The sequence below is a fragment of the Myotis daubentonii genome, chromosome 10, assembly GCF_963259705.1.
Source record: "Myotis daubentonii chromosome 10, mMyoDau2.1, whole genome shotgun sequence".
Classification (NCBI taxonomy): Eukaryota; Metazoa; Chordata; class Mammalia; order Chiroptera; family Vespertilionidae; genus Myotis; species Myotis daubentonii.
The window spans coordinates 16,490,306-16,502,539 of NC_081849.1; the positions used below are offsets into that span (position 1 = coordinate 16,490,306).

At 44.6% G+C, this 12,234-nt stretch overlaps 1 protein-coding gene across 7 annotated transcripts in view; it reads left to right on the top strand.

Annotated features, from left to right (window-relative positions):
- The window catches only part of CPED1 (cadherin like and PC-esterase domain containing 1), a 288,374-nt gene that overhangs the window by 31,656 nt on the left and 244,484 nt on the right, over nt 1-12,234 (top strand). The window lies entirely within an intron of this gene.

The window sequence follows — 12,234 nt, forward strand, 5'->3', positions numbered from 1 at the left end:
TCTCACTTCATCCTCACGGAAACCCTCTGTGGACCCTAAGCTTAAGGCACATTAAGTCCTCTCCCCGGTTTTCCAGAAGAGGGAACTGAGGATTCAAGAGGTGAAGGGACTCACCCTGCATCTTAAACCTGGGTTGAGGGAAGGGCAGGCTTTGAACCCCGTGTTCCCGCCGTCACTTCTGTGCTCCTCCTCTTCACCTCTCCGTTGCCCCCGTCTCTCTTTTGGCCCAGTATCCTGCTTGAGTCTGCCATTATTAAATCCACAAGGATGTGGAGTGCTCATTCGCAGGAGCAAATCAGATTTTTCTCTTTATGAAAGGAGGAAGAAAAGCCATTTGAATCGACCGCTGAACTCGGCAGTGGTTTTCTTTGGGAGAGAATATGCAGATCCCGGTGCCATAATAATATTTATTTTTCCTTCAAGTTTCAACAGTCATGCCGTCATCATAGCACTTCTGCAGTTAGGTGCCCGTGCTCTTTAAAGTGCTAGGTTTATGCTAGTGAATGGAAGATCACTCTTGACCACATTGGCTGTAAAGTTGTAAGCTAACTTCGCTAGCAAAGCTCTCAGGGGTTAGAGCGAAAAAAAAAAAAAAAAAAAAAACAACACAAAAAACCTACTTTGGCCCTGACCAGTTACCTCAGTGGTTATAGCATCATCCTGCTGACTGAAGGAGTGTGAGCTTGATTCTCAGGCCACGGGCATGTACCTTGGTTACAAGTTCAATCCCGGGCTGGTAGGGCAGCAGCCGGGAGGCAACAAATTGACGCTTCTCCCTTAATGTTTCTCTCACTCTTTCTCTCTTCCTCCCCCCAACCTTCCACTCTCTCTAAAATTCAATGGACAAAATATCCTCACTCCTTGGGTGAGGATTAAAAAATCCGCCCCCCCCCAAAAAAAAAAAATCCACTTGGATGAAAAGAAAGGTATGAAAAGTGTGGAGAGTGTAGGCCCTGAGGACAGGAATGCCATTTGGTCCCTGGCCCACGGGGGGTAGGATGGAAACCGAGAGCTCTGGGCTTCTGGAAGCAAAGGAGGAAGACGGGAAAGATGAAAGCTCTGGCATATCAAAGAGGGCTGGGGACGAACTTTACAACCCCCATCAGGGTTGGTTCTAATAGGAAGGACCAATCTAGGACATCCATAAATGATGTTGTCAGGAAACCATTTATCAGAGTAGGTGTTAAGGAAAGATATAAAACACACTAGAGGCCCTGTGCACGAAATTCGTGTATGGGGATGGGGGTGGGGGTGGGGGTGGGTTCCTCAGCCCAGCCTGCAGTGTCTCCAGTGCAGGACCCCTTGGAGGATGTCCGACTGCCTCTCGCAATCCAGGACCACTGGCTCCTAACCGCTTGCACTGCCTGCCTGCCTGACCGCCCCTAACCCCTCTGTCTGCCTGCCTGATCACCCCTAACTGCTCCCTTGCTGGCCTGATTGCCCCTAAACACCCCTGCCTCGCCCTGCACCCGGGACCCAGGATTCCCTCCTCTGGCCAGTCTCAGGCACCCGGAACCTGGGCCAGCTTCGCCCGGGCCAGCCGCAGCCGCAGGGGACCGTGGGTGGGTGGCTTTGCCTGGGCTGCAGCCGCAAGCGCTTGGGACTGCGGGATGGGCAGCTTGTCCCTCTCCTGGGCCACAGCCGCAGGTGCTGGTGTCTGGGACCGTGGGGCGGGCGGCTTGTCCCTCTCCCGGGCTGCAGCCTGGCTGGTTCCCATTCCTCTCTTAGGACCTCATTTGTGCCTGGCTGGTCCCCATTCTTCTCTCCCCAGTGTTGAGTGTCTGAGCAGTTCAGGCAAGAGCGCGAGGACACGAGGGCACAAGGGCGTGAGGACGTGATGACCATTTACATATTAGCTCTTTATTATATAGGATTCTCCAGGGCGGGTTAGAGGGTGTGGTCCTGGGAGGGGCGGGGCCTCGCAGAGAAGCACCTTAAATTTCACTTCAGGGGGGGTCAGTGGGGCAGGAGTCAGCTCGGGTGGTCATCGGGGCTGGATTCTGTGTGGGGAGGACAGTGGGGCTGGGGGCTATTTTGGGGGAGCAGGTGCAGGGGGACGTGTGGTCAGTGGGCACCTGGGGACCTTGGCGGCCTTGAAGGCAAGTTGGGGTCAAGAAGTTGGAGAGTGCAGGATACAGGAAATGAAGAGAAGAGATTTGTCACCTATGAAGAAGGGGCACTGTTGGCTACAGTCAGAATTGACTAAAAGTCTGGAAATAAAAGTCCTTCTGTATGTCTCAGGTGGTCCCACACACCTCAACATAGGTACCTCAGGTATCCCAAACATATGTCGCCAGACACCCAACGCTCAGGAATCCCAAACACATGCCAGACACCCACGCAGGCGCCATAAGACACCCCAATATGCTTTCAGGCACCAGAAAAGTGTTCAGACACCCACCCAGGTCTGTTAGATCCCCAACACTAACATTCAGAATCTGAAAATCATGCCAAATCACCCCAAAATACCACACACCTTCATTCCGAAGCCATCAGATAACCCTAAACAGGCTTTCAGAAACCCAGAAACATATGAGACCCTACATGGGAACTTTCTAGAAGATCCTCCGCTAAAACACAAACCAGACACCCCTCTCCCCCAAATCAATCAATCAATCAATCAATCAGTCAATAAGATGTTTATTCTTCCTCCCATCCCACAAAATAGTTTAGCCCATCAGCGAAGCCGGTGATTGTGTGTGACCATCGCCTGCGTAGCTGGTGAGCTGTACTGAGTGGTGCAGAGCTTGGCCCCGGTCACACACCACTGCAGTCCGCAATTCCTGTCCCTCTGCCTCCTCCGTGCTGTGACTGGGTATGGGCACAACATGGATTAGTTCAACTTTCATCCCATTTCAAGGTTCAGTTTTCTCCAGTTGCATAACAGCGGGACTATGTCTCCTCTCTCCGTTGATGTCCTTGGGTCAGTTTTACAAGAAAAAGGAGGATTACTTTGCAGCTTCCAAATATCCCGAAAGTGCAAACACAGCCGGAAGGCAATAGGCTCTGGCAGCCCCCGGAGCCGAGGGGGCCCAGCAAACAGCACAAGATAACTAAAGGGTGTCCCTGGGGTTTGTCAGCGTAAATGCTGGCTTCACTGCTCTTCCCCACACTCCCTCAGTTTTAACACATCCATCTCCTAACTCTTTCTAAGTATTCTTTTACTTTTTTTTAATATATTTTTTTTACTGATTTCAGAGAGGAAGGAAGAGAGATAGAGAGATAGAAACATCAATGATGAGAGAATCATTGATTGGCTGCCTCCTGCATGCCCACCACTGGGGGGATCAAGCCTGCAACCCAGGCATGTGCCCCCAGCTAGAATCGAACCCGGGACCCTTTAGCCCACAGGCTGACGCTCTATCCACTGGGCCAAACTGGCTACGGCTGTTCTTTTACTTTGTATAGTAAGATATTGTTTCTGGATAGGCCTCAAGAAAGGGTAGCAATTGCAGGAGTATGGAAAATTGATTTTTTTTTGTTTTTCATTTGATTTTGTAGTTCTCTCTGAGCACACTATGCATTGAATACCCGAAATAAAAAAGCTCTATGACTATAAGCTGACATTTCCTCGATTACCTAACATATAAAAAACACCCCACTTTGCTATTGCAGCTTATTTGCCATGGCTACAAGTTTAATGTACAAATTATGTTTGCACGGAAGCACTTACTACAAAAAACATTTTCTAGACACTCGAGTCTTGTAAAATTTGTTTTGCTTTAGTTTCACATATTCACCTCATGCTTATTTTGCTACATGCGCAGCAACAGCAAGTCTGAGGCTATGTTGGCGCTTTTAAACGTAATCTTCTCGTGTGGAGCAGCCCAGAGGAAGTGGAAGCAACTCAGAATGATCTAGAAACCTACCCACCATCTTTCACTTCACCATTGCAGTGTCTGCTGTTTGCTAACTTGAAATTTGAAATATTACATTAGAAACAAAACTTACTAAGTGCCCAGGTGCAGACTTGACACATTTATTTATTATTAATTAATTAATTAATTAATTTACTTATTTATTTTACCTTGGACTTATTTTATTCCTGGCAAGGCTGCATATGTTCTTGGATTTGTTACCTGTTTACTTTCTCTATTGAAACAATTAGAAGGAATTCCTACCCCACACTCAGCCTTTTCCTCTAGTGGTCGTTGGTTCTCTGATGAGAAATTCTGTCATGCACTCGCGGAGCATAAATGGAGGACTGAGCGGCTTCTCGGCTAAGATGTAGGGTGCTGAGTAAAACAAAAGTCACTATAGGTACATAGATGGAGAGGTAAGGGTCACCCATGTATCTTAAGTCTTCATGCCACAGAGGGGGCAGAGGCAGTTCGCATTCATACAGTGAGGGCTTCATGGTGCCAGCTAATGGGGTGGAATAGCTCCAAATCTATTTAAGATTTCTACTTCGTGTGTGTGTCTGTCTGTGTGTGTGTGTCTGTGTGTGTGTTTAAATTTATCTTTATTGCTGAGAGCATTACAGATGTCCCCCATTACCCCTCTCCACCTGGCTCCTGGCTCCTGGCCCACCCCAGGCCTTCACTGTGTCCATGGGCTATGCGTATATGCATATAAGTTCTTCAGTTAATCTCTCCCCATCCCCTCTCCCTCCTCCCCTCTGAGTAGAACTGACACATTTATAAAATACATTCTTCTCATAGGAAATTAAATACAAAATGCATTTTCCCTGTTCTACCTATCCATTGCGTTCCTCTCATCTCCTCTCCTGAGGACCCCAAGTCACTTCTGCTGAACTCTCTCTGTCATCCTTTGAAGCCCATGTGGCCTCTTTCCAGTTTGGGGCCACTTTTTTTTTTCTTCTAAACTTTTAAGACCAGAAATGCATAAAAATTAGAAAAAAATAAGAGGGGGTCCTAGGCCAAGCAGGCAACAAACCACTATCCTATCTAATAAAGAGGGAATATGCTAATTGACCCTCACACCATTGCAAAGATGGCGGCACCCACAGCCAATAAGGAGGGAATATGTTAATTGACTGCCCTGCCCTCAAAGATGGCAGCACCCACAACCAATAAGGAGAGAATATGCTAATAGACTGCCCCACCCTCAAAGATAGAGGCACCTACAGCCAATAAGGAGGGAATATGCTAATAGACTGCCCCACCCTCAAAGATGGCGGCGCCCACAGCCACAAGATAGCCAGCAGGGGAAGGCAATTGTGGGCAATCAGGCCGGCAGGGGAGAGCAGTTGGGGGCAACTGGGCTGGCAGGGGAGGGCAGTGGGGGGGGGGACCAGGCAGCAGGGGAGGGCAGTGGGGGGCAATTGGGCCTCAGGGGAGCAGTTAGTCGTCAATCAGGCTGGCAGGGGAGTGGTTAGGGGGTGATCAGGCTGGCAGGCAGAAGCGGTTAGGAGCAATCAGGCAGGCAGGCAGGTGAGTGTTTGGGAGCCAGCAGTCCTTGATTGTGAGAGGGATGTCCGACTGCCGGTTTAGGATCAGGCCTAAATGGGCAGTCAGACATCCCTTGAGGGGTCCCAGATTGGAGAGGGTGCAGGCTGGGCTGAGGGACATCCCCCCACCCCTCCTCCCCCAGTGCACGAATTTCATGCACCGGGCCTCTAGTTAAATATAATCTGTTTTTGTGGAGTAACATTTGGGCTGTATATTTTATTTAATTGTCCTAATACTTATTTAGTACACAGTTATTGAATAGAAAGGAAGTCTTGGGTTCTAATACGGTTAATTCCATTCTAGTGACATAACAGAAGTTGGTGGCTCTATCCAGAAGGATTGCAGGGTTGTGAGACTACATGACCTTAAGCAATTCAAGTGCTCCGAGCCCTAGTTCTCTTATCTGTTAAAGGCGGAAATGGTATTTACTTCACAATAGGATGTGCCGAGAATTTAATCACTTTGTCCACCCCATCAGAGTTCTGAGAAGAGACACAGTAAAACTCAGCCAATATTTTTCTCATTCAATAGTCTGGGAGTGGGGCCCAGAAATGTATATATTAAAAAATGGAAACAAGTAATACTGACATGTAGCCCAGTTTGGGGAACACTGTCCTAAGGGATATGGCTCAAGGAGTAACAATTTTCAGAGAGAATTTTGGAAATAAAATGATGCAAAAGTCAGTTTGCTATAATGCCATTGCACTCCTTAAGATTAAACTCTGTGAGTATTTACAAGCATTTCATCTGTAAGCTGGTTTTGAGAACAGTAAGAAGACACTTGTCTTTAGGTTTAGGCCAGCAAAACTTAGAATGCAAAACATATACTTTTATGGTCTGTCAATCCCTTGCTTTGGAAAAGTATATCTTATGTCCACATTTCTAAGAACATATAATTCTCTAAGGAAAAGATAGAAGCACCAACCAGCTATTCCCTTTCTTGGTATCTAAGTAGCATTTAGTAAACCAGTGCTTTAGTACATGGAATAGTATAGTGGTCTGAGAGAGAATAAATGCCTTCCAACAGTTCTGAACTTTTTCCATGGCAACATCCAAGCAGTATGGGTCCAAGAGACTGACTCAGTAGATTTTGTCATCGGATAGAATTATTTATGTGCATATGTTAAAACGGGAAATTAAAGGATAGTGCCTATTTAGCACTTTTCTGTCCACTTCTGAATGCATCTTGCACTTTAGTAAATTACAAGTATTATATAGTTCACCTGAAAAGCCAGCGACAACCTGCTATCGAAGCTACAGAATCGGAGTCACTCTGATGGTGGGAAATTGCTCTTGTTTTTGTAATGTTGGGGTTGTGTATGGAATGTTTTCTGAAGAAATACAAAAAGTGAAAGGCCATATTGATTTTCTTGCCAGGGGCTGGCAATCGATGGACCACAGGCCAGATCCAGGCAGCGCCTGTTTTTGTAACAAAGTTCGCTGGAACACAGGCACTCATGTATTTTGTCCTGGCTTTGCCGCCTTTGTTCTGTAACGGCGGACTTGAGCGGTTGCAACAGAGACTGCCTGGCTCTCACTGCCTAAAATAGTTATTATTGGACCCTTTACGGAAAAAGTGTACCGACCCTCGCGTCTCGACTAATTCTATGTTATTTGACCCCTTACCAAGCTGATGATTAAAGTCTGGGGCTGAGATAGTTTAGTAATTTTAACTTACACCAAACCTCATTTCAAAAGGATTTGATAGTAAAATAAAACATATAATTACAAAATTACTGAAAGGAAAATACAAAAATTGGGCTCAAACTGGATATGGATATGTTAGCTACAATCATTGAGGCTAACTTTTGGCTTTGAGGTTTGGTGTACCTAGAGCAACAGGGAAAGAATATGTTTTACCCTCAGGAAGGGAGCATTGCAGTTCCTTCCGGGAATCTCTCACATGCCCAGGTAGCGTATCTATAACACCTTTCTCAAAGAGGTTGCGAAGTAGACAACCCTATGCTATGTAACAGGTCAAGGACCAAAGCCACATTTGCATGCAAAATGAATGGATGTCAGATCTTGGCTCTTATAGCCACCTTCCGACAGCGTGGTAGAGTGAAGGCATATCTATGAAGGGCTAGAGTTAAGACGGAGATAAACAGTACTTTTTGATATTTGTATTGACATTACACTTGATATATTGTATTTTGGAGAATGGCATTTTAAATAATGTTGCTTCACAGCTTTCCCCCCCCCACCCCCCCAATAAGGGCACTTATAATTTACCAGATTATGTTCGTGGAAACACTATTAACAGATAATAGAGCGAGAGAGACAGATCACGACTTAATGTTGTGGAAAATATGTTTGAAAAGAAAAAAAGGCTATTTCCTCTCCTGTACATAATGTAATAGATTTCTGCTTTCTTGTATTTCCATTTACTTTCACGTGCACTCTTAAAGCATTTCTAACACAACCGGGTATCATTGGAAATTTAGCCTAACTTTGAAGGTTTATTTAGAATGGCTATTTGCCAAAAGCCGTTTCTGAAGTTTATATGGAAAAGAAGTATCTACCAAAAAAACCAATCTTTTGTAAGGAAAAACCTGTTTCAAATTTTTCTTTTGTTTATTTGTATTAAAAAAGAAGCTATAAGGAAGCGGAGATTTAAATTACCCATAAGTAAGAAGAGGCACAACAATTGCTTTCCTGGGGAAGTAGTAGACTGTGGTAATTAAAAAGAATAAGCTTTAGAGTAAGATGGAGCCGGCTGGAGTCCCTAGTGTTACTGTTTCATGGTTACATAACCTTGGGCCAGTTACTGACTCTCTCAAAGCCTTGCTTTTCTCCTCAGCAAATTGGTTGTTTCGGATTGTTCAGTGAGTGGGAACTGTAGGCACTCCAAACGTGGAAAATGATCCTGTTACTACTGTTACAAACAAGTTACAGAAAAGAGATTTCTGCTGCTGCTGAATATTTTGGGATAAATGAATACTTCAGGTGTTTCCAAGGCACTTTGTCTCAACTTAGATATTCTTGTTTAAAAAAATAATTCTTTATTGTTGAAAGTACTACATATGTCCCCCTTTTCCCCCATTAACCCCCTCCACCCCACCCCTGCCCCCCTCCCCCCAGCCCCAGGCTCTCACCGCCCCAGGGGCCATGCATATATGCACACCAGGTTCTTAGCTATTCTCATGGAAAGGTCTGGGTTGTAAACACTCCTGAAATTCAAACACACAGTATCCTGGATCATTCTATGTAGGAAAAAGACACCCACTTCCAAAAAATCTTGAGGTCAGGGATCCTGTCTGTTCTGCTTACCGCTTAAAAGCATGCCCTCCACATAGGGGCACACAGTAAATACGTACCGAATCCATGAATCCATGGAGATCAAATGGTGCACCAGTGTTTGGGCCCTTTAAACAGTGAATGGCCTGAGAGAATCCACATTAAAGCTTCATTGATAAACCTTTAGTTTTTATCTAACTTCAGAGGAACACTGATATGCTCAGATCTGCTCTTACAATGAAAATAATGCAGCCACCAGTGCAGTGGTATGTAGGTAGGGCTGATGCTTTGTACAGCCATGAGCCTAGACTCGGGGGCTTTTAAATGCTGGGTCCACTTTTCACAGTTCCTCTCTTTGCGTTTAAGAGCCCCCTATCATTGACCAGTGTCACTCAGCCTGTGGGTTCTGGGGGAGCTGGATGAGTGTATACTTAATTCAGTCACTGGTGCTGTGAGCTTTTCACATGGATGTTTGTAGCAGAACCTGGAGTGAGCAGGGCCCGGGAAGGAGATGAAGACTTGTGGGTGTTTTGCTTAGAGGTGACAGTGGACTCGCTAAAGGTTTAATGGTCCATAAAACAGTGGAACACATAGTGTTACCTACAACGCTCCCGGTAAAAGACATGTGAAAGCACACAGACGGCTGCTGGAGGGGAGAGCATGGGAAGTATGAAGGGCCAGCCCCCTGTCACGTCATTTCAGTGTTTTTGTGTCCTCTACACTGAGCTCTCCAGTTCTTTTCTTAGCAAAGTGTAACATATTCACTTTTATGCTCTTCCAGTCCCTTGCTTTGGAAAATATATCATATGATGCAGGATTTTTATGACTACGGTATATATAATGCTCTAAAGCAGCGGTTCTCAACCTGTGGGTCGCGACCCCTTTGGCGGTCGAACGACCCTTTCACAGAGGTTGCCTAAGACCATCCTGCATATCAGATATTTACATTACTATTCATAACAGTAGTAACATTACAGTTATGAAGTAGCAACGAAAATAATTTTATGGTTGGGTCACAACATGAGGCACTGTATTTAAAGGGCCAGAAGGTTGAGAACCACTGCTCTAAAGAAAAAGATAGGGACACCATCAAATTACTAGTATTGTCTTTCATATCATCCAGGTACAATTTAGCAAGCCATTGTTTTTGTTTGTAGAATGAAATAGTGGCCTAAGAGAGAATCAATGTTTTTCAAAAGTTTTAAACTTGCTCCAAGGATAGCATCTAAGTAATATGTAGTTCAAGAGACTCTGACACAATATACACTTAGTGGCCAGATTATTATGACCACCTGACGTTTGTAGGCAAATTAGCTATAATTTCGCGCTGAAGTTGCTAGAGGGCCAGACCATTATAAACGTCTGAGTAGCACAACATACCTAAGTATCCTTGCTGATCAAGTTCATCCTATCATGTTGATGGTGTATCCCAATGGAGATGGCTTCTTCCAACAAGACAATGCGCCATGCCACGGTGCTCGTATTGTGCAGGAGTGGTTTCAAGAACATGAGGGAGACTTTACCTTGCTTAGGTGGCCCCCACAATCACCAGATCTCAATCCAATTGAGCATTTGTGGAATGAAGTTAAAAGAGCCATGAGGCAGCTGGTTCCACAGCCATCAGATCTCCCAGAACTGGACAGTGCTATTCATTAGGCATGGTGTCAGATTCCTCACATCACCTTTCAACATCTCGTGGAGTCAATGCCAAGAAGAATCACCGGAGTACTGAAGGCAAAAGGTGGCCCAATGAAGTACTGATGGGGTGGTCATAATAATCTGGCCACTCAGTGTATGTTATCATTGGTTCAGAATTATTTATGTATCCTTGAAGAGGGCATATTTCTACAGAATGGCAATGGGCACGAAGAAATCGATTGTTCCAATTGAAAAGAACGTTTCTGGGAAGCCCTGCGAGTAGTCGGACCAATATTTTTGTATTCCCACTGTTTAATGGGATACTCGAGTACAAGATTCATTTGTAGGAACTCTAGAAGATGTAACCAGGACCAATGGAAGGATGAACACTGCATCAATTAGAGTCATCCAGCGATGGAACAGAGCCCATCTCAACAAGTAGGAAGTTTGGTTGGAACAAAAAGAGTTAGGAAAGCCGCGGAGAGAGTGGTTTTATCACTCAGGAGAATGTCAACCAACCACCGAAGTCTTTCTTCAGATTCGCAATTCTGTGATGCGCTATCACATTCACATACACAGAAGCAAGGCGAGATGTTCCATCTCCACCCTCCCAGGATTTCTTTTCCTCAGGCTTTGCTTTTAGTCTTGTGTCCTGTGGGCAGCAGAGAGGCGTGGCTTGCAAAGGAGTGGAGAAAAGTGGATCCGGAGGCAACATTGGCAGCGGTCCCTTTTGGCTAGCAGTGCACGTTCATAGCAGATGCTCCTACTGATACTTTAAAAATGTTAGAGCCCAGTGAACTTCCCTGCTCATTCCTTGCCCCCTCCAGCCCCACACCAGCACCCCTGCTGCTTTCCTGAGTTGAATATGCTGTGTTTACCAGGAAGACAGAAGAGTAAAGGTCACGTTTAAAAAGCACAGTGTGCTTTGCCTGGTCAGTATTTCACCTAGGACACATCTGACATACGCTTTTTATTATGCGAATAAGAGGTAATGGATGGTATCAGAAGTGCTTCCGTGCCTTTAGTTAATCAAACTGGGGGGTGGAGGTGGGGGGGGAGTTGAATCAAATAAACTTACAAGTCTGCATCATTCCCTGTTATTATGCTATGGCACATGGTAATTGTGTGTTCAGGTTTATTGCTGTTTTCCTGAATGCTTATAGAATTACTGGTGTATTTATGACCAAGTAGAATGTGTTCTTTAATTGGCACACTCGAGCTCAAGGAATGTTTATTTAACCTTAACTCGGTTGAGTTGTTTATGCTACGGGGACCTGAGTTCAGTTTACTTTAGCTTTTGAAAAAACTTTTTTATTTATAAAAGTTGAGTTTCAAGTGACCTCCCGGCTCTGATGTTTCCTCTACCCACCACTGTGCAAGGAGAACAAAAAGCCAGTGTCTCATTTTTTACTCCAAAGGCACTAAACTGCTTCCTTAAGCGGGTTACTTCTTACAATTGAAAATGGTAACCAGATGTTTACTAAAACCCCTAGCATTTCTCCCTCAAGCCCAGCTTCTTTCTAATTGTTTGATCTTTTTAAAAGTTTCATAGAAACCAGATTGGGAATGTGAATTTTCCAAAGCTGGGAAATGCTTAATATAGCTTTGAAGATACTTTTTCTGTCCTGTTTCTTTAAATGAATGCCCTTTCTGCTGCTTTTTATTTTTTAAAAGGATGCAGCATTGAACTTTTTCTAGGCAATATATTTCAGATCATTGTTATTTTCATATTGCTTTAAAATTAAAAAGGCTTTAAAAAAAAAAGAAATTAGAGAGTTTTTTTTTTTTTGGTTTGCCAAGTACTAAAAAAATGCTTTGAATGACAGATTTAATTTGCAAAAACAAATAATATTCATATTATATTTAGATGAAGAAAGACTCTATCTAGGAAAGAAAAATGAACTCCTTCCTATGGGCCCTTTCAATTGGCTGTGAGATTAACTCAAGG